The following is a 21,880-nucleotide window of genomic DNA, read 5'->3' as shown; positions in this document are numbered from 1 at the left end:
CTAGGGAAGGCAAGCATCACATTGTATGTATACTAAATATGCTAATTGAATATGTGGCAATTAATTTGGATTCCTGGCTTTATGGTTTTTCCGCACGAAATATACTGTTTATATTTGTCATAACCTAACAGGGGTATCACGAGCCTCTAATTAATTCCATAATCAATTATAGTTAACATGGTTAAATTTTATAAATTTGCAATGAATTAAAGGGTTGATTGATTTCGTGTATGTAATTAATTGCAAATTCGTGCGATTATTTAATTATATGTTCGCAGGATTTTCAGGCAGTTTTGTCAATAATGGTCGGAATCTTATAATTTTATAGTGAATTTCGCATATAAACGACGTTTTAAAATTTTGACAAAAATCATAGATTTATCGCCGAACCCAGAATTCCCAAATTCGAAGCTTAACTTTGACTTTTCGGAGGTTTTAGTTTTTCGAAAGCAAAATTTATAATTTTTATGATGTTAAATTAAATATTGTATGTAAATCTTGAATCTATGATTGACCTACAGTATATGTTTAACAATTTTCAAGCCTAATCTTTTTAATTATACAACCTAATTTGTAATTGTAATTAATTTCTTTGAAATTCTAATAATTTAGAATTTGTTTTGATTTTCATAATTAATTAGCAATTTAATTAGGATCCTATGATTTAAAACCACCATAAAATTTGTTAAAATTGAAAATTTTAAAATTTTATGTCCTAGATTTGAATCCATGAAAATAAATATAATCGGAAATTAATTTGAATAATAAATTTTCGATTTTTGCCCAAATTTAATAAAATTAATATGATTTATTAATTTGTCAATTAAATTAAAGTATAAAAATTATTAATTTTTATAAAACCGATCACCAATGTTGCATGCACGAAGCAATGGAAGCTTAGTGTTACCTTAAGGGGTATTGCATTGTGCGGGCATGCGACGACGAGCAAGGGAGCTCGTCGCCCATGCGGTGCGAGGCAATGAGCAACGAGGCATGCGCGGCAGGCAAGGGCTTTGCCGTGTGTGACGTGTGGATGGTCGAGCAAACAAGGGGCAGCGATGCATCGTAGCGCAAGGCACGAGGCAAGGGAGCTCGCATGCCGCTGCGCAAGCCATCGAGCAGCGCGCAGCAAGCACATCACGAGGTTGTGCATTGCGATGGTGCATCACTCGACCATACAACGCGGGCCTGGGCGCTGCTTCGTGCACGCGGCCCATGGCGCTGCGGTTGTTTGATGTTTGGGCGAGGCTTGGGCTTCGGCCTAAGGCCTTGCCTTAGTACGTAAGGGCCATTTTATTTATGTTTCGGTTGAAAACGATTTTAATTAAATTTAAATTCGTAATTTAATTTTTTCTCGGAATTTAATTTTGATTAATTTAATTATAATAAATATATTTATACTAATTTTTTTACTAAAATTAAAACCTTGATAAAAGTTAAATTAATTAAATTTAATCAACTGAAAATAAAATTAAAGGATTTAAATATTATTTTATATGAGCTTTAAATTTTAATAAAATTTGTAAGTTTCCGGTTGGACTAGGAAATACAATTTTATGTTTAAAATTTGTAAAGCATGTAAATTTCTTGGTTTTAGTGGGAGCTTTTAGTCATCAAACTCTTGATTAGGTCTACATTCCTTTAAGGTTAAAACAACTCGATTAGAACTAATAAGGATTGAATAATTTGTAAATTATTAGAACCCATGATTAGTTGTTGCAAATGTTTATGTGATGCATAATATGTTCTACTAACTTGCTATGTGGGTCATTCATTGATAAAAGAATGGGTGAATGGTATATTGTAAATGTACTGTTTTGCAGCTTATGGAAAGTGACTAGTATGGCCCAAATAGGATTGAAAATATGGTCTGCGTACCATTAATTTGAATGTAAAATTGGTCTAATGCACCAAAGTTTTTATTTTAAATATGGTATGTACCATCAAATAGTTGTAATTAGTTTCAATTATAGCTTATCCTATTTGAAGAAAATGGCGCCTGCCATGGTGAAATTCATGACGGAGTTTCCAATCCATTTTCAAGACGGAATTTGAAGTTGAAGCTTCAAGATGAAGTCGGGCCATACTAGATCACTTTTATATCTTATGCATATTTTAAGTTATTTATTGCTTTAAATTTGTATCAATTATGCATGAGATTTTGGCTTGATTATGTTGCATGATTAAGGATTTTAGTTCACTTAAAATCTAACCAACATAGTAAGAGACTTATGTTCCAAACATTAAAAATTGAGTTAAAAGGTGCCATGCCAAAATAACACTTACTTGGATAAACTTTACATCAATCTTAGTAATAGTTTTCCGCCATAGAGAGGTGTTACTTATTGATCCTAAAGGGGCAAGGTACACAAATTATTGTGAGTACATGTTAGTTTTGGTGAATCTCAACGATATAAGTAAGGATTCCTTTTATGCCATGGCAAACGAGATAGGTTTACCTAAGAAGTTCTTAGACGTACCTATCAACTAAGAGTAGTTTCTAGACTATTAGCAAAGGATTTGCTTACCTAAAATATTTTTGAATTGAGTGTAAATACATAATGTTCTGAATTCTTCAATGATTTAAGGATCTTGGATTCATTTTATTCACACCTGCCGGAACAATAAATTCGAATAAAATGCCAATAACTTGTTTAGATTGCATGATTGCGTTAATTTTCAAGTTATTACTGATGATAAATGTTTAGACTTTGCATGCTTCAATGTATGTTTTAATTATTGTTTATAATTAAATATGTTGCACTGCAGTAAATCCTTTTAGAAAGGTAACAGTAAATTTCCTAGATTGGTAGTGAATCCAAGAACAATTCACGGAAATGAGAGAAAGTGAGCAATTTAAAATGTACGTTTCTTTTAGCGACTTTTATGGTTGTTTTCGAATATCAAAGTTGAATGGAAAACCGATTGGTGCTTGTGAATTCAAAATACAATGTAGTTTTGAGATTGTAAAGCATTGAGTTTAAACTCTCAGCTTTACCAATTGTTAACAACCAAATATCTTTGTCCATTTAATTCTCGAATGGGTTTAGTTTCTAGACATTCGAATAGACCGATGCTTAGAGAACTTTAGAAGATTCTGGTAAGATCATCTAGTTGAAGAAAACTATTGAACATAAATTAAATGGTAAGAACCTTGTTGGAGTGACATTGGACGTGTCTAACAAAGTATAAAAGTCAACACTAGATTTCAATTCTTAAGACTATAAGAAAGGGTACAAGAAATAGGAAAACAAGGAACAAGTGAAAGGAACTTACAATTCCGTTTCTACCTATAAGTTTATGTTTAAAGAAAAAGTAACCTAGCAATCAAACTTCTTTGGTATCATATACCGCCTGAGGTTCTTACTTCAGTAATAACTCAAATGATGGAATCTAGGCTACACTAATGACCTACAAGTGGGATATGAAGCATGGAAATGCTACATTAGTTGTAGGGTCATCTAGTTTGTTTTAAGACCTTTTAAGGATGGAACTTAATGGCTATTTTGTTCCATAATCAGCATACCTAAATTTCTATTTTCAAACACAGAAAGACTCACATTCAGAAGAACAAAAACAATGTTTGTTTGTTTGTTTATTTGAATGAAATTGTCATTTATGGGTTGAGTCAATATGCCTGATTAAAACAAACAACTCTTTAACAATCTCTTGATTTGAGTTCCACAAATCTTTCGCAATGTTACTTAGACCATATCAACAAGTTAACATTCAAAAGCTCTATTTTAATGGACTTTGAAAGTTGATTGATTTCTAGATCATTCAAGACAAGCTGGTCTTACTTGTTGAAAGTAACAAAAGATATGAACTATTGTTAGAACACCTAGACAATAGAGTTCAAAGCTAAAGAAAGATTTTATGACTTTAGTATATCACCTGGTTTTGAGTGAATATGGATTTATTTACTTAATGTGATATAAGTTTGAATCTGTTTGGCTAGTTCAAAGATTCAGAAGTATAAAATCCACATGGAAAGAAATCATAAAGATCTAGATTAGATCATGACGATGATTACTTTAAGACCAAAATGATCATCAATGATTTTGTGTTGTAATTTCACGATCTAGCTCCATAAGATATTGCATATCTACGTTGGAATGATCGAAGTCAATTAGTACTTGATTCGTTCAATGATGAATTATAAAGACTTTTCCTATAATTTCTAAAACAAAATGCTCAACTACCACAAACCTAAACCAAATTCGTCAAAGCTATTGAAAAGTAATTTCAGAATATCTTTTCAATAATATATATATATATATATATATATATATATCTAAAGAGTTGCTAAACTCAGTGGGAGCTTAGTGTTTGTTATTCAACAAACTAAGGCCCAAGTGTAGATATATGTTTCATTGTGATTTATTCAAATGAGACACAAGGGTATTGTTTCTACCACGAATTTTGAGAACATAATGTTTGTTTGCTCGAAATAATGTCCTTTTGGAGATTCGTTTTAAAAAATTCAAGTGGGAGAAAATAGACCTCGAAAGTCTTCGAGGCGAACAACAAATATAAACAGATATTCCGGAGGCTTTTTCGAAGTTCTTCAGAAAATCTGAACACTTATTCTTTAAGGACTTTAGAAGTGGCTTTAAAGAATAGACATCTCTTATAAGACTTTACAAGTGCTTCAAGGAGAACAGAATATTCAAAGGACTTCCAAAGTATCTATTGGTATTCTTTGATTGAAGTTCTATACTCAAGTAGGCATAGAGTTCAAGTCACTGAAACTATGAGATTCTTCTATTAGATAGTGAAGATACATAGAGTTCAGGTCACTAAAACTATGAGATTCTTCTATTAGATAGTGAAGAAACCTACAACTTGCAGTCAAACTATTATCATGTAGATTAATGAGTTTGTGACTTGTAAGAAAGCTATGACAAAAGCCAGATTCCCTAAAATGGGTAGAGGCCATATATAGACTCAAATGTTTTAAATGGTTAGAGGCCATAAAACATACTCAATGTTTTTATGACAAAATTGAAATTTTGTTGATTTTCAATAATGGTTTACATCTATTGGTTGCAAATTGGTTTTAAGGATAAAAACCATCAAACATGGAATTGTGTTCACACACAAAGCTAGATTAGTTGCTAAAATTATCAAGAAAATTCATGGCGTGGATTGTATTGAAACCTCATGCAAAATCGTAATGCTCCAGTCTATAAATCAAGCAATGATTGCATATTGGTACATATGGCGATTGGATGACGAAACGTATTCCTCAATCAAATGTTACAAGAAACTATGTACATGGTATGCCATAGGATTTGCGGATACAAATAATGCTTGAAAAGGAAAGCTAGCTTTTAAAATCTAAGTACAGATTTAAGCAAGCAATTGGGAATTGGAACTGTATTTTAGTGAAGCTAATAAGTATTTTAGTTTCATAAAATGTACATGATTCTTATAGATGTATAAGAAGTTTAGTGGGAGTACGTAAAACTTAATTGGTCCTATGTGTATCACACACATATCTCTCTATTGTGAAATAACATTCAAATACTAATGACTTCGATTTGAAAATATTCATCAATGATGGACCAAGGCGAAACTTAGTACATACTGGTATTAAGATCTATTTACAAAGATCTTAGAATATTGTTTTGGATTAAGTAATGGCATTTACTAAATCAAACATGAAAGACTCCATTGGAGATATTCGATCCATGTGAATAAATCTAAGTAATGAATGTTTGAACTATGTATAAGCATTTACTGAGTTAAACATCAAAGAATCTAATGAGATTCTTCACCTATATTATATGTCAAAGAATTTAGCTGGATTCAATGTTTGCTGAAATTAGAAAGCTAAAGTTACATGAATAGATTTCAATTGGGAATTATTCTGCAAAAGAATTTATCATGTATCATATAATATAAGGATCGCCAAAATGTATCGTATGGCTTTAAGCATAACGAACATATACCAATCTCTATTGGTCTAAGTAAAGATCAAGTAGATTGAGATCAAGAAAAACCCATGGTACTTGAAAATGTACATAGGAATAATTCTTGATTCAAGGAAATAAAGATATGCTAAATATTGATGTTACACGCATAAACACTGGCAAAGGATCAAGCAAGATCCCTTTGGAGTTAACCATTGGCAAAGACGAGCTACAAATCATCGTGTTTTGAAATGGAAACATGGATTGAAGACCATGAGTTGTTGCGTGGGAAATTAAATATTAATTTCTATGTTCTAAGATACAGTTGGAAATTCTTCCACATATCCGTGAACTGCTTGGATAAGAAAATGCAAACAAAGCATCACTAGCAACCTATACAGCTGAAGTAAAAGTAATTATTGTCTAAGAATTAATGAAACAGAGTTGTTTAAGTTAATTAGTTCTTCACTGAACTTGGGTAGATCACATGTCTGCTGGCTTGATGGTTCTTCATTGCAAAATGCGTAGAACCACTATTGAAGTAAGAAAGACTAGATCACATAATAAACAAACTCAAAAGATCTTATCATCCTATCTCGAAAGATATTCCATGAAAAGGATATTAAGATTGGCAAAGCATCATAACTAAACCTATGCAACAAGTAAAATACAACACTCACATTGTGGCATTGGAAGTCGAACATAGTTTTGAATTCCATTAATTGTTTTAAAGATGGGTTCGAGGCCCATGGTTGTAAAACATTGGGGTTGAACATTTATCATATATGAAATGTATTTTCATATTCCATTTAATCTTGGTTAAGTATTAAATGATGAGTCCATTCAAATTTGACAAATATAATCAAGATAGACTGTCAGGATCAGTCCTGTGACTAAGAAATGTCTATCAAGTGAACTTGAATGTCAAAAGTTTAAAATGGTCCCTGGTCGGAAGTTTTCTATAAAGGTGGACGCATAGAAAACGCTAGACGACTAGAGTGCAAGATGACTAGTAGTTCTGTTTCTTGAACTATGTGGATATGGCAATGTCGCAATCATTTGCATGGATTCCTACTTGAGAAGATTAGTATCGGACAGAAACTAATCCGATACATTATTTTAAGAGATGAAAATCTATCATACGTAAATTTCATTACATTATTAGACACTAATCCTCAATACCTGAGTGATTTGAGATTACTTGTTTGAGAACGGGTTACTTTTACGTGGTCAAGCGTCGCACCGTAAAAGGAGACTATAACGACAACGCCCAGGTAATCACCTATCAAACGAAGTCTAAACTCAAGATCACAAGATTGGGATTGTCGATCCCATAAATCGGGATGAGATGCTGAAAGTTGTACAAAGGCCATTCGGGGAGCTAGAAACTGAAAAATGCATGGCCGTGCTCAGATGAATCATAGGCTATGATTATCTGTTTATTTGATCAATTGAACTCTGAAACCGAGAAATACCTGTGGACATAATAAGGATAACTACTCTTACCTTATGTTCATGAGCAAGCATCAAGCGACAAAGGAATTAGGCAATGCACACTTGTCCCTAAGGAAAAGCGGGATTGTGGGAGACTGAAGGAAATAATGCCCTTGGTCCAAGTATGCATTCAACGCTAAGTCTAATAAATGCGGTTTAGTATTAATTAATTATGCAAGTTAATAATTGAGTGAGACCAAGTGAGCTGTATGCCTAGCTAGAGCCCGCTTCAGTTCACGTGGAATAAATAATATTAATCCAAAACTTACTCTTCACTGAACCCGTAGGGTCACACAAATAGTACGTGAACGGATCAAGTATTTAAGTGAGTTAAATACTCTATTTATGAACATTCGGAAATGACGGATCTCGGTTCCAGTGGGAGCTGAAACCGTCATAAGGAAAAATAAAGAATGCTCTAGAAATGATGATATTGCCGGAAACAGAAATATGGATCGTGACGGAAATATAAATATTGTCCAAGTCGTAGATGTTGCCGGAAACGGAAACATGGTACGTATCGGAAAATACTATCGGAAATAGAAATATTGCCGGAATCGGAAATATTGTCGGTAACGGAAATATTACCGGAATCAGAAATATTGTCGGAATCGGAAATAAATTCCGGAATCGGAAATATTAAATATTTATTAGAATCGGGAATAAATTCCGGAATCGGAATCGGAATCGAAAATATTAAATATTTGTTCGAATCGGAAATGAATTCCGGAATCGGAAAATGAATAGGAAGCGCGACGTACGAAACGATCGACGGACGAGCTTGCAAGACGCAAGGCCCAACATGGAGCCAGGCCCAGCGCCCAGCAAGCCCGCGCGCGCGCCGAGTAAGAAGGCCGAGCAGCAGCAGCGCCCAGTGGGCCGTGTGCTTGCTGCCAGCGCCCTTGGGCCAATGAGCAAGCAGCAGCGCCCTTGGGCTGTGCAAAGGGGTGGGCTGTGCGGTTCCATGGCCATTCCCTTGGCCGGTTAGGATTACTTCCTTGTGAAGTAATCTCGTTTTCCTAATTCTACTCAAATTGGATATTTTGTTACATCTGAAATACTTAGGTGTTTGATTAAACATTAAATTCTAATGATATAATTTAACTAGAATCCTAATGGATTTAGTTATTGGAATCCTAGTAGAATTCTAACTCCATTATTTCCACCCTATAAATATGTGGTTCATGATCACAATTTATAATGCAATTCAATAAGTATTCACATACATTAAGTTCAAGAGAGATATAAATAATTTGCCCAAATTAATAATAAAGCTTTACGAGTAAACATAAAACCTTAGATAATATTCTAGTTAATTGAATCCAAGGCGGATCCAAACGTGCTGTGGACTATCTACGGAGGGGCAACATTTGGAGTCCTAAACTTGTTCTTGTTCATTTCAGGAGCAGCTAGGGAAGGCACGAATTACATTGTATGTATCCTAATTATGCTAATTGACTATGTGGCAATTAATTTGGATTCCTGGCTTTATGGTTTTTCCGCATGAAATATACTGTCTATATTTGTCATAACCTAACAGAAGCAACATTCCCATTCTTCTCATCTTCCATTCTCTTCAAGCAATCCCTCTTCCAATTCCCCTTCTTCTTGCAGTAGAAGCATTCAGAGTCGGCAGGAGAACAAGTCACCCTTTTTTGTTTACCAGAACTGGTGCCGTTGGACTTTGGTGTGGGCGCAACCTTCCCCTTACCCTTCTTGCCCTTTCCCTTGCCAGATTTCTTGAAACCCTTGCCCTTACGCACCATAAGCATGTCGTGTTTATTCTCTTGCTTGAGCGTCTTTTCAGCGGGTTTCAGTATACTGTGAAGCTTAGTAAGAGTTTTCTCCATACTGTTCACGTTGTAATTTAACTTGAACTGATCATATCCACTATGATGCGAATGTAGAATGATTTCAATGGCCATTTCATTTGAAACGTCAGAATCTAGAATTCTCATGTTCTCAAACAATCCAATCATTTTGAGAACGTGTGGGCTCACTGGTTCTCCTTTCTTGAGCTTAGTCTCGAGGATCAGCCTCTGAGTCTCGAATCTTTCGATTCTAGCCTGATCCTGAAACTTGTTCTTCAACTCTGAGATTATTCGTCAAGCATCCGAGTTAATGAACGTTTTTCTGAAGTTCAGGATTCATGGATGCAAGCATCACACATTTGACATCCATGTTGGCCTGGATCCAACGGTTAAGGGCTGCTTGAGTTACCTTCGGCCCGGCAGCCTCTGGTAACTCTTCCTCAAGTACATACTCTTTTTCCTCATGCATTATAACTATTTGCAAGTTACTTTTCCAATCGAGGAAGTTATTGCCATTCAACTTCTCTTTATCGATAATTGAACGCAAGTTGAATGAGTTGTTATTGTTTGCGGCCATTTGATTACTTCATTTGAAAAGAATTTGCAATAAATAACCATTCATAATCTTTTAATAACTTTGAAATAAAAGCAATCATGCAATCATTAAAGCTATTAAACATTTCATTCACACAAAAACAAAACATGGTCCATAATGAATGAAACGATTCCAAGACCCTAAAAGTCCTAAATTCTTAAGCAGCTTTGGCATGTCTTAAGTGTTTTAAGATTCTAGGTAAGAAAAACCAATTGCTAGCAATCTCCAAATTACTCTTGGTTAATAAATTAATGCCATAATTTATCCCTTTGCCACAACATATGCCATTGTTGTTTGAGTTACAACCAAAATCAACGTGTTCCTTTGGGATACCTTACCATCTAAGTCAACTAAAATAACACCTCGCTTTGGCAAAAACCTACTACCTTAGATCCTTAGATTTTTGTAAGTTCTTGATTTGGAAGGCAATTATAAACTCAATATTACTTTGGACCTAGTTTTTTGTATGTCGGTTTGATTATTTAGTGAACTAAATCTAATCGAACATACAAACAACATTCATGCATAATCTACATTCATTCATAATATATATATATAAGTGCATAAATTTAACTCTGGTGAACTAGTATGACCCAAAACTTGGTCATGAAGGATCCAATCTTCCTTCACCTTGTTATCTTGGCATCGTCTTGAACTTCATTTAAAAGCTAACTTCAAGTTCTAAATTTCCTAAAAGAACTTGAAATAATAAATAATTACATTAAAACTTCAATGGTAAGCAAACCATATTTAAAAACTTTACATTCAAAGATAAAACGGTACGCAGACCGTATTTAACTATCCTAGATTGGCCATACTAGTCACCTTGAATACCTGCAATACATAAAATAATTTTTATGCGTTCATCCATTTGTGTCCTTAAACGAATGGCCCAAATAAATATGTAAGTAATAACATGATTTATTTAAAATCACGTTCACGTAAAACGCGTCCTAAAAGATTAATCAATTCCGAAAAATAATGGTGCCCTACGAAAATAATTAGAATTAATTATTTCATTTAATTTCATTACATGGCTTCCATTTAAACCAATATTTTGATTTGGACAATTTAATTTTAAATATTTAAACTCACGGCCCGGCCCAAGTCAAATAAAATAAAATAATTAAATTCCACCTTTAGCCCATTTCGTGCATAATGAATTCCAAAGCCCAAATTTTGGGCCTTGATATTAAACGAAGAAAACATGCACATTTGGATGCATCGTGGGCTAGACGAGTGCCCAGCCCAACGACGCGCTGGGTGCGTGCCAACATCGCACCTATACGAGGGTGCAAGCCCATTGCGCAAGCACGAGCACCGCAGCAGCGCACAGGCGCAATGCCCGTGTCCACTGCCATGCTGCCTTCGTCGCTGCTCGCTGCTTGCTACCTTGGCCCAGCCGCTGCTGGCCTTGGCGTGTGGCGTGCCGCGAGCTCTCCAGAGCTCTGCGCGCACCCACTGCTTTGTCGAGTAGCAGGCGGCGCACACAAGAGCAACGCCTTGCTACCTTCGTGTGCGCGCACCCCCTTCGTCTCGCATACGGGCAACAGCCCTTGCTTCGTGCAAGCGGCTTACTGTCCGACTTTTATTAAAAAAAAATCATCCTTTTTAATATTCGAAACGAAATTGCACAAAAAAATAATTTTCCATAATTTTAACAAAATTATTCGTTTTGATTACGAAAAAATGACGTTTGATCGATTTTATTAAATTTCAAACAATCTAATTAATGAAATATAATAAATCTAGGCTAACAAATTATTCAAATTTAACGAACGATCAATATCAAAAAAAATTTGAATAAGTATGATAATCCAATCCAAAATTTTAAATCGTTGTAAACATTTAAATTTCAAATTTTTATCAAATTTGGTTTAGGTGATCGATTAAAATTAACGAATCTAATCAAAATTTTAATACAAAAATTCATAAATCTGCCATTTAACCATGAAATTACATTCCCCTTTCCAACTAAATAAATTTCCAAATCTAAATAAATAATAAAAATCAACTTACGATCTAAAAATAATTAAATTAGGGAAAAATCAAATTACGTTTTATACTTAACATTTATGGCCGAATATTTTACAATAATTTTAAAATATACCCAAGAACAATAGGGCCAAAATTTCAATTAATTGTTGTTGTAAATGTTGAATAATAATAACCTATTGATGATAAATTGAATAATAATAACTGTTGGTGAATAATAATAACTATTTATAGGTAACTGTTTTTGTTACCCATAGATGGTAATTACCTGGGGATACAGGAAGGTACTTACCTTCGACCTTACATGGTGACTACCATGATTATAAAGTGTTCATGATATAACTACTAACTTACCACAAAATAATTCCAAACATAATTTACCTATTAACCAATTACATAAATATCGTAAATATTGCATGATGTGGTAGAAATTTTTTGTCATTTCCAAATAATTATGTGGTAAGTGGAAAGCATATAGGAATCAAAATATTTCTTAAAAAGAGAGAACAATAGAATATAGAAAAAAAGTAATTAAAGATCCATAACCAAATATTTTGAAACCATGGTCATTATCAAATATTACTTTGGTGATTTCCATATCTAATGCAAGAAAAATGTTGGCTAACTAAAATGCGGAGTACAAAATATTTTGCATATGTGGAATTACATATTATTCTCTTGGTACGTACCAGGAGGAAAAGATGCGTATTGATTAATTCTAAGTTCTATTGATGTTAAGTTGGTAATTACCCTTCGTGTATCCGGTAGTTACCGAACAAACAACTTCAGTTGTTCTACATGACAATACACAAATGTAAACAAGGCACAATTTCATGTTAATAGTCTTCCCATTCAGTTGTTTTAAACAATGCATTATAAACGGAATTCAAAAATTTCCCTTACGGTATTAAATCTATTAATGGAATACAAAGACTGAATTTTAATTGTCTTGGAATACGAAATACACACACTTACTGAGGATTCAGATTACACACACTTAATTGTTATACACAACACACAAACACACACACTGGATGGGGATACGGAATACAGCCACTGAATGGGGATATGGTAAACACACACTTATTGGGCAATAGGTGCAGGGGGTGCAGCGGCTGAATCGATAGGGGGGGCAGCGGAATCCAACAGGTCCAACGCCATCTTTGGCAGCAGGTCCCGCCCCATCTTCGGCAGCAGGTCCATCCCCTTCTTCACCAGCAGGTCCAGCGTCATCTTCGTCTTCAGGCACTACAAACCACCTCTCCACCCTGTTCTTGTTGAAGACCCTCACATTAAATCTCCCACCCTTAGGGTAATAGAATTATATAAAATCTCCATTCTTGATATCCAAACCCTACAAGAAATTTACCTTTTCGTGGCGAATATTTAGTACTGAATGTATAATCGCTACTATAAGTCAATAACGTGTGTTAGATAATGTAGACAATTATCACATTTTATAATCGCTACATTAGCCTTTAATTAATCATGACGAAAAAATAATTAGATATTATTCTCAAGTATACCTCCCCATTTTCACCAATTGCGCTTAAATTTTCAGTCAAAACTTTCGCTCAAAACTTTTCGCTCACAATTTTTTCGCTCAGAAATTTCGGTTCCCTCCACATTACCTTCCATCTTCTCAATTAGGTTTAAGATTAGTTTTCTCTCATCCTCCAATCCTCCATAGGTGACACCAGTTGATACCAAAATCTTGAACTCAGAAGCGCGGGATTCTAGGAGAGGGTGTGAACAACTCGCGCAAACATTGATCGGGTTTTTCATCCTTGATTCTTAACCTGATTACACGAAACTCCATTCCAGCGGTTTTTTAAGGTAATTTTCCTCTTTTTTATTTTAATTCTTTTCTAAATTTGGCTAGCTTTCTAATTATTTTCGAAATTTAGTTGAATTTTCCCAATCCTTTTCAAATTTTGATTGAAATTTCCTAATTCGTTTTGATTTTTGGGTGTAATTACATATTAATTCGGTTGGGTTGTTCCTTTGTCATCACTTCGCTCCTTCCCCAAATTGAGGTATTAAGAGCAAACAAATTCGCCATTCTCTGATGATTTTACGAAGCATATTAGGTAATTTTCCTCTTAAATAGTCTATTTCTTTTCGAAGTTTGGTTGAATTTTCCTAATTCTATTCGGTATTTTGGATGATAATTACAAATGAATACGGTTGTGGTTGTTCCTTTGTCATCCCTTCTCTCCGTATTCAGAGCAAAAGAATTCGCCATTCTCTGGTGATTTCTAATTTTCCTGCATTATATACTAAATCTTATCAAATGTTTTGATTTTTCCTGATTCTTTTTTATATTTGGATGAATTTTTCCTATTTCTATTCGAATTTTGGAAAACGCATTGTATTAATGAATTGAAGGATATATTGGTAAGCTCTCCCTTACCAGTTAGTTAACTGGTTAAGTGTTATACCAAAATTATGACAATCAGTGCTTTGGGAACTCGATTAAGTGTGTACTGCTAAAACACAGGTTTTCTATTTTGTTAGGAATTACTTAATTTTCTTTAGTTCATCTTTAGTCAAGCACATTCAAACTTTAAAGGTGGATGTTGTATTATTACCTAATCAAAATCTAGAAGTTCAAACTTCAAACACGTGTGGAAGGTTGAATTAGCAAAACCACGATGTGTCCCGATCATTTGATATGAGTATCTGACCTATTGTCAAGCTGTGCCTGACTGCCCGAATTATTTGACAGGATAATGACCTAACTTCAAAAATTAGTTTGACTAGCATTTCTGAATTTATCATAACAAGTTGATTGACTATGTCTGGAATTCTGGAAATGAGTAGACCTAAACTCAACTACCCATTTATCAGCTCTAGGACAACTGGAAGGGTGATAATATTACAGACCAATGACGGTATCTTTGATCTTGTACTCTGTTCTAGACTTCTAAGCTATTCTCTAAGTGACCATGTTAAAACTAGTTTAATAGTGACCTTGTTACAAGCCGATATTATACAGTTTATACCAAGCTAAGGAATTATAATTTATACTTCGTATGTGTTATCCCTGTACTAGTGGTCGACACTGATTTTCAGGTTTAAGGAGTAAAGCATACCGCGTAGTTTTCAGATTTCCTTAGAGTCATAGTGGTGAAAGAAAATAATTCATGACATGGTGATGTACTTTGATAACTATAAAATCCCTCCACTGGATTGTCACATTCTGTATTCTCCCTTAGAAAAAGAATATCTCTTTCTTTGCTTTCATCTGTTCAGCCAGTGACTTGTTTTCAGAGATAAGTCTCTGTATCTCTGATCTATGATCCAGTTGCTGAGCTGAAACACTTCTCTGGAATTCATCACTTTGTTTTTTCTGGGTTTCCACCTGTTTGGACTTCTCTTTAATTTCCTCCTCCATCTGCTTCACCCGAGTTGATTTTGTCTTTATTTGACTGTACATTTCATGCAGTTCATTTCATATTCATTTTTAGCTGACTCAAGCTCTTCATTGGCCTTCTGAAGCATATCCTGAAGCTGACGATTCTGCATTCGTAATTCACTAGCTTCGGTCAATGCTTTGTTAGCAAGCTTCTCATTAGCATCAAATGAGGGCTGCATTTGTGAGGACAGTCTTTTGAATTCATCTTGAATTCTTGCAGCTGTATTAGCATTTTTCCACCTCATCAATCTCAGGGTTTCTTCTGCGCGTATTGCTCGCTGCTCCTGCTCCACTTTGGCATGAGTAACCGCCTCCAGATCAGCTTCAAACCTAGCCTTCTGCCTATTTCTCTAGATCTTCTTCAAGGTTCTGGACATGAGCTTCAAGTTCCTTTACTGAAGCCATATTATCAGAACACTCTTCTGACTGCTTTTTGAGTTCTTTCTCCAGTTTCTTGCTGGTGCTGTAAAATCAATTCCATCAGGTATATCTTCAATTAAGTTCATGTTTATATATCACTCTCTATACAGTATTTCTCAAAATAAGAGAAGGCTTTAATTGCTCAAAAAATAAAAATAAAGGCAAGATATTATTGGAAAACTGTTGTGCAGGTTAACAAAATTACATCATTGGATGTTAAATATAATTAGTACATAGACCAATATAAGAAACAATTACTTGAAAAAGCAGGATTGACAACAATGGTACGTATTTACTTACATCTTTGTTCTCACTCATTGATATGCCACGGATCATGTCAAAGGCCTTCTTAAGCAATCTTTTTCTCATCATTCTCACCTTCAATGAGCACGTGTGACAATCAAAATCTGGAAAAAATGCAAAAAATAGTCAAAAAAAATTGTGATTGTTAGAACACTTATAAACTGGCATTGAGTTCTAAGTTATAAACTGTTAGAATACTAATCATTATTCCTGCTTGTCCACTTGTTTGTATGATTTGGCATTTGTTAGAGGTGTGCAAATCAAAATGTGTACTAGTTTAAATTTGTTTTCCATTACTTAAATTTGTACTAGTTTGCTGCTTTTTTTTATTGAAATTCTGCCTTTTTTTAGAAAAACATTCTTGTGTTTGGCATTTGCAATTTGTAATCCATTTCTATACATAAATATAAGTTGTTGTCAAATCTTATAGGATGATGACACTTCGGCATGGGGGTCATGAAAAGCAAAGCTTATGTAGCAACGCCTAAGGACGGTAAGAATTGTTTACTTCTGCTCTAAATACTTGTTGTTGGTTGTTTAAGGACAGTACTAATAACAAGGGGTAAAAACACTGAGTGAAAGAACCAGATGCTGAGTGAAAGCACACTTATTCCACCTACACGTGAGCACCTAATTCTCCAAAATCATCAGCATCTGCAGAGTTATCAGGCAATCGAATTGCATCGAACTTCTGCTTCAAGACTTCAATTACATTAAGCAAAAGTAGAGGAGCCTTGACTGCACCAGTGAATTCAACAGTAAATATAAATCTATCCTCTTTCGGGTAAATCTCAACAAGCCTCGACTTCCCCATAGCTTCAGCTTTCTTAATCACCTCATCATCATAGGTATAGGCCTCAGGATCAACTACCCACCTGTATGGGGCACGACAAAGATACATAATGTTAAGTTTCTTAAAATCTGAAATACAAGCATAGAGCCTAAGAATGAAAACCGCCACAACCAACAATTCTTCCAAGATTGGCTTTAAAGATCTAACATAGTCAGATATCACCTCAAAGTTATAATATCTTGTTCCAACTGAGCCATTTGATCAAACATTAAAATTAGATATGTTGGCTTATACTAACAATCAACGATCAGTAACGTGTCATCAGAGTCCTCGTTTCTCTTTCAGCCAGGTAAATCACATTTTCATGGCTACAAGTTTTTACATATTCATTCACACAAAGTCCATATCAGGAATTGTAGTGTGCTAAACTTTATCAACTCTTCATCCTTAAATCTCCAGGGAATCCCTTCCCCAACATTACATGTGCACACATCTCGATCCAGGGACCTATGTGACTTTGTGACTGCTTCTTTGGGAGCATGGAGTAGGTTTCAAGGAGGGGAAGTTCTTTTTACGTATTTCAGTTTGAGGAGATTTTGCAGATATCTTTTGTTGAGTATTTTTCTTTGGTGATTTTTCACTGTTGCCAGACTTGTGAATTTGGCTGCTTAGCTTTCTGATGCCTCTATGCGAGGGGCTCTTGACATAGTTGACCGCTTTTCCACTTTGTGACCTTATTATATGTCTCCCTTCACTAGAACGCATTTGACATGTGAAGAAAATTAATAGGAATGCATGAGTAATCATGCACAGAATTCTGGCCATGCTTAGAGAAGGAGACTCTTTATTTTTAAGTTGGATGATATTTCAATATTTGGAGAGAACTGAAGTTGTAAGGTTTGGGTCCCTGTCTTCTTCAGCATGCCCAGCACCTGGGTTGTGACCTGGTGTAGTACGTACGTCTAAAATCGTCTTCTAATGCTGTTAAGCTATTCCACATTCTAGGACTTTTAGTTTGCTGGTTTGTTGAGGTCTTATCTGTGTTAGTCATGAAACAGTGACCAGCACCAGGGCTGTATCCTGGTGCTGTAGGTCTGAAATCATGAAAAGTACTAGCTTAAATAATCTTGGTGTTGTACAGATTGAGCGGTGATGATGTTGGGACAATGTGCTTTGAGCATAGGGTAAAATTAAATCATGCCTACATATTATGAGTTAAATGGTGTAAGAAACTCCAGCTGATTTACAGAAATTGTCTTAAAGCTTAAAACTTATAAAACAGTTCCATTTTAAAGAGAAAGATTCACAAACAGATAGTATTCTTGCCCTTTCAATTAGTAAGAACAAGAACATTAACACTTTCCCAAATATAGAAAACAACATTAGCATATATTTATGTGAATGTCAATGACAAAATACAACATATATGTATTTAATATTATATTGCCTAGCTTGCATTAGAACCTAAGATGGGAGTTATTGGATTTGAAAAGGAATGCCCAAATAATACTAGGTCAGGGCCATAGTTCCTGGTCTCTCTGGTGATACAGAGTATTTATAAAAAAAACACCTTAGTACTAGCTTAGATCCTAATTGTTTTTAGAATCTGACCTTTCGCTGCTAGAAGAATGAAATGTAATCAGGAAATGGAAAGTAATAAGTTAGAGTCAGAATTCAATTGATAATTAATAATCACACAACACCATGCAACCAATTGTTAATTGTATCTTACCATATATAAAAGGGAATTTTGGCCTATTATACAACAATGTAATTTCATCCCAATTTATGCTAATCGTTTGGTTTTCTATTTGTATGGTATGGTATGTTGCGGTGTATTAAATAGAAATATTACCATACCCGTGATATTAATTATCGTACATTCTTTTGACTTGCATATAACTCTTTATTTGGCAAACGCTGACTCAGACTTATTTGGGGAAGCACAAGATGTTATCGACTTATACTAGATTAGTTGTTTCTTTGTCGCATTGTAGTAGTTAATTAGTTATTTATCTTGTCATCTGCATATTATTAGATAACATTTTGTTAAATTGTTAAGACTATTAGACAGTGTATATCACCTATGTAATGATTTATGACTTACTTTGTATGAGTTATTTATTTATAATATTATTTTTATCTTATAATTATATGTGATTTTAAATTTATACTCATGTATAAATATAATTGTTAATATGCTCGATAGTGGCAACTTTTGACAAGCCATTGTAAAACTAAATTATAGTATGATCCATTTTGTAGCGATTATAATCGCCGCTATAGATTGTCAATTTGGATTGTTATCTTAGCAAATGTATCAATTACTAAATTAATACTATCACTTAAATTTGCAACAATAAGTAACCTATAGTAGTGATTATAATCGATACGATAAGTATCTAATAGCGTCTATTGCATTTGCTACTATAACTACCAATAGCATCGATTCTTTTCCCGCTAAAACTAATGTATTTGGTATGTGAAATTAGGGAACTATAGCGATTATAATCGCTACAATAATGGATACTATTATACATAGTATTTCGTATTGATTGCTTTGGTCTACCCCATTGAATGTACTAATCGCTACTAAAGGCTATGGCAACGGTGGCTACCGCCTCGAATAGCTAATTGATGGGGAATGTTTTCGTAGCGAATATATTCGCTACTAAAGGCCAAAATAATCACCACGAAAGCCCTTTTTTCTTGTAGTGAAATCAAGAACGAATTGTTGCCATCCAAGTCCGATAACCACGGTCCCCTTGGAATGCCACAAATGTACGTGCCACCTCCTTGCTGTATGCGTCGTTCGAAGGAACCCATGATCCATGTTTCTAAGAACAATGTCACGCACCATATAACAGAAGTTGGGCGGTATATGCTATCAAAACACGCAAAAAATTGTAGATTTCCATCACAAACAGCAGTACCATATAAAAAAAATTACATGGGAACAATTGCATAATCACAAGCAAAGTTAGGGGAAACTTTAGTATACCACTGTCTCTCTATTTCTCTCACTGTCAAAGAAAAGAATAAAATGCTTGAAATTGAACAACCTCATTGTTGCCGCTTGTTATTTACAAGATCAAATTGTTTATACGTTTGGTTTCTTATATAGAAGTCAGAAAACGGTTTCAACCGCTTGCAAAAAAGGTTATTTCAAAAACCAACCAACTTAAACATGGCAGTTATCAAATAAAAACATTAAGAAAAATATTAACTACCCCTCATAAAATAAAATCGTGCCCCTCAGGAAATACATACATGGTTGTTCAAAAAATACCGAACTTTAATCCATTAACACGTTGCCAAATGTTTACATATAAATAATGCATCGTTGGTACCTTATTAGAGAGTGGTAATAGCCAGGTGGTTTACACAACATGAAGGTAATTTCCACAACTTATCTTGGCACCTACCAAGTAAAATAAGTGTAGGTATCCCATGAATGACTCGAGAAGTTAATTTCGGATAAGGTACCCCACTAGTTAACAACTAAAATATTCCATAAATATGTTTGCTAATATGAAAATACAGGTACCATTTTAAGTTATTTGATTCGTCGGAGTTCATAAATTTGACAAAAATCACTTCTTTCTCGATATAACTACAGATTCATCATTTTTTCACCACCCATCCTTTAAATTTTAAAAAGTTGACTGGTTTTATGAGTGACTTTACCGAAATGGGAAACTTACAATTTGAAATTCCAACGGAAGGGTATTTCAATCAAACTGCATTCGTTCCAGTATTACACAAAAAATTCGAACATAACATCCTAAATTCTAATCACTAATACTCGAACAACATCTTAATTCTACTTGAATAAAACCACTAATGCAACTACAATGACTACAAACATGAAGAAACCCATGAATAGTAACATATGATCTGCTCCCCCTTTCCTATTCATGAACCTCATTTTTAGGTACCTCAACTCTTCAATCTCTTTGTTCATAGCATTCAACTCGATTTTCATCAACCTTTTTTCCAACAAGAGCTGGTTAATGACATCCCTCTTCCATGTAGTGTTATCCAAATCTATCCACCAGAAATACGTGCATCTCCTTGTTTCCGTTTCTCGATCATAGTACTTGCAAGCAATGAATTTTCTACTTGGATTGTTATGAGTCCAAGCAGGTAGCCTTGAAACAGGAGCTCCACAATAACAATAATCCCGTGGTACATCAACCTGCAACAATTAATTGACCTTTAAACACCAGATTAAGAATCCCCCAAATTTAATAAACGAAGAACACTACTTTAAGATTTTCAAAAAATACATGTTTCACTACGCGAACCATGCTGATAATAGGGGGAAATTGCCGAATTTTGTTAGTTAAGGAATTTTAATTGGAAAATTCGAAGACAACTTGATTAAATTTGTGGAATTTGACAAATTTGTTTTTGAGCTAGGTTTGTTAATGGAACAACGGTTTAAATAGAAGTAGACGAAAGGAAAACAAGAGCAAAAGCTCTTAGAACCCTATGATGTGGGCCCCACAAACGGAATATGTAAATAGGTCGTGATTTGATAGAACCGTTGGATGCCTGGCTGGTACCTAGTCAGCGTTTGGTAATTCCCATGTACACACATCATAATGTTAATAACCTGGGGATGTAGGGTGATTACCTTCTACTTAATCTGGTGACTACCAACAATGAAAAGTGTTCATGATATATTTACTAACTAACAACTAAATAATTCAAATTAGAATTTCGGCTAAGGTACCCACTAACAACCAACAAAATAATTCAAAAAATAGCTACCGATTAATATAAAACTTAAATAACGTATATATTTCAAGATGTATTACAAATTTTTTGGAGGATTGATCATTACCACATAAAGGAATTAAAGATCTAGAACCAAATATTTTGAAACCTTGGTCAGTATCAATTATTCCTTTGGTCATTTCCATACATAATGGAAGCAATATGTTGGCTAACTAAAAAACGGACATCTAAAGATATTAAACAAAATATTTTTCAATATTGGTAATTACCATTGACTATCTTGGTACGAACCAGTTCAAAAGGATGCGTATTGATTAGTTCTTAGACCATGTTCAAATTGGACAATGCCTTTCTCGCCGCTTGTTCTTTACGTGATAATATCCTTTATAAGTT

General features: G+C 34.4%; 1 long non-coding RNA gene across 3 annotated transcripts; it reads left to right on the top strand.

The window, feature by feature from the left end:
* The first annotated feature begins 13,345 nt into the window (after positions 1–13,345).
* On the top strand, positions 13,346–18,908 carry LOC130464212 (uncharacterized). Of its 3 annotated transcripts, none has more exons than XR_008924558.1 (4): positions 13,346–13,900; positions 15,259–15,712; positions 15,840–15,932; positions 16,382–18,908. It is a non-coding gene; the product is annotated as an uncharacterized lncRNA (long non-coding RNA). The 3 variants fall into 3 exon arrangements; XR_008924556.1 differs by having other exon boundaries at positions 15,312–15,712; positions 16,382–18,907; XR_008924557.1 differs by lacking the exon at positions 15,840–15,932 and having other exon boundaries at positions 15,312–15,712; positions 16,382–18,907.
* The last annotated feature ends 2,972 nt before the right edge of the window (positions 18,909–21,880 follow it).

Source organism: Spinacia oleracea, chromosome 6 (assembly GCF_020520425.1).
Source record: "Spinacia oleracea cultivar Varoflay chromosome 6, BTI_SOV_V1, whole genome shotgun sequence".
In the NCBI taxonomy this organism is placed as follows: Eukaryota; Viridiplantae; Streptophyta; class Magnoliopsida; order Caryophyllales; family Amaranthaceae; genus Spinacia; species Spinacia oleracea.
The sequence above is the reverse complement of the archived record's forward strand: the minus strand, read 5'-3'. Positions and strand labels throughout refer to the sequence as shown.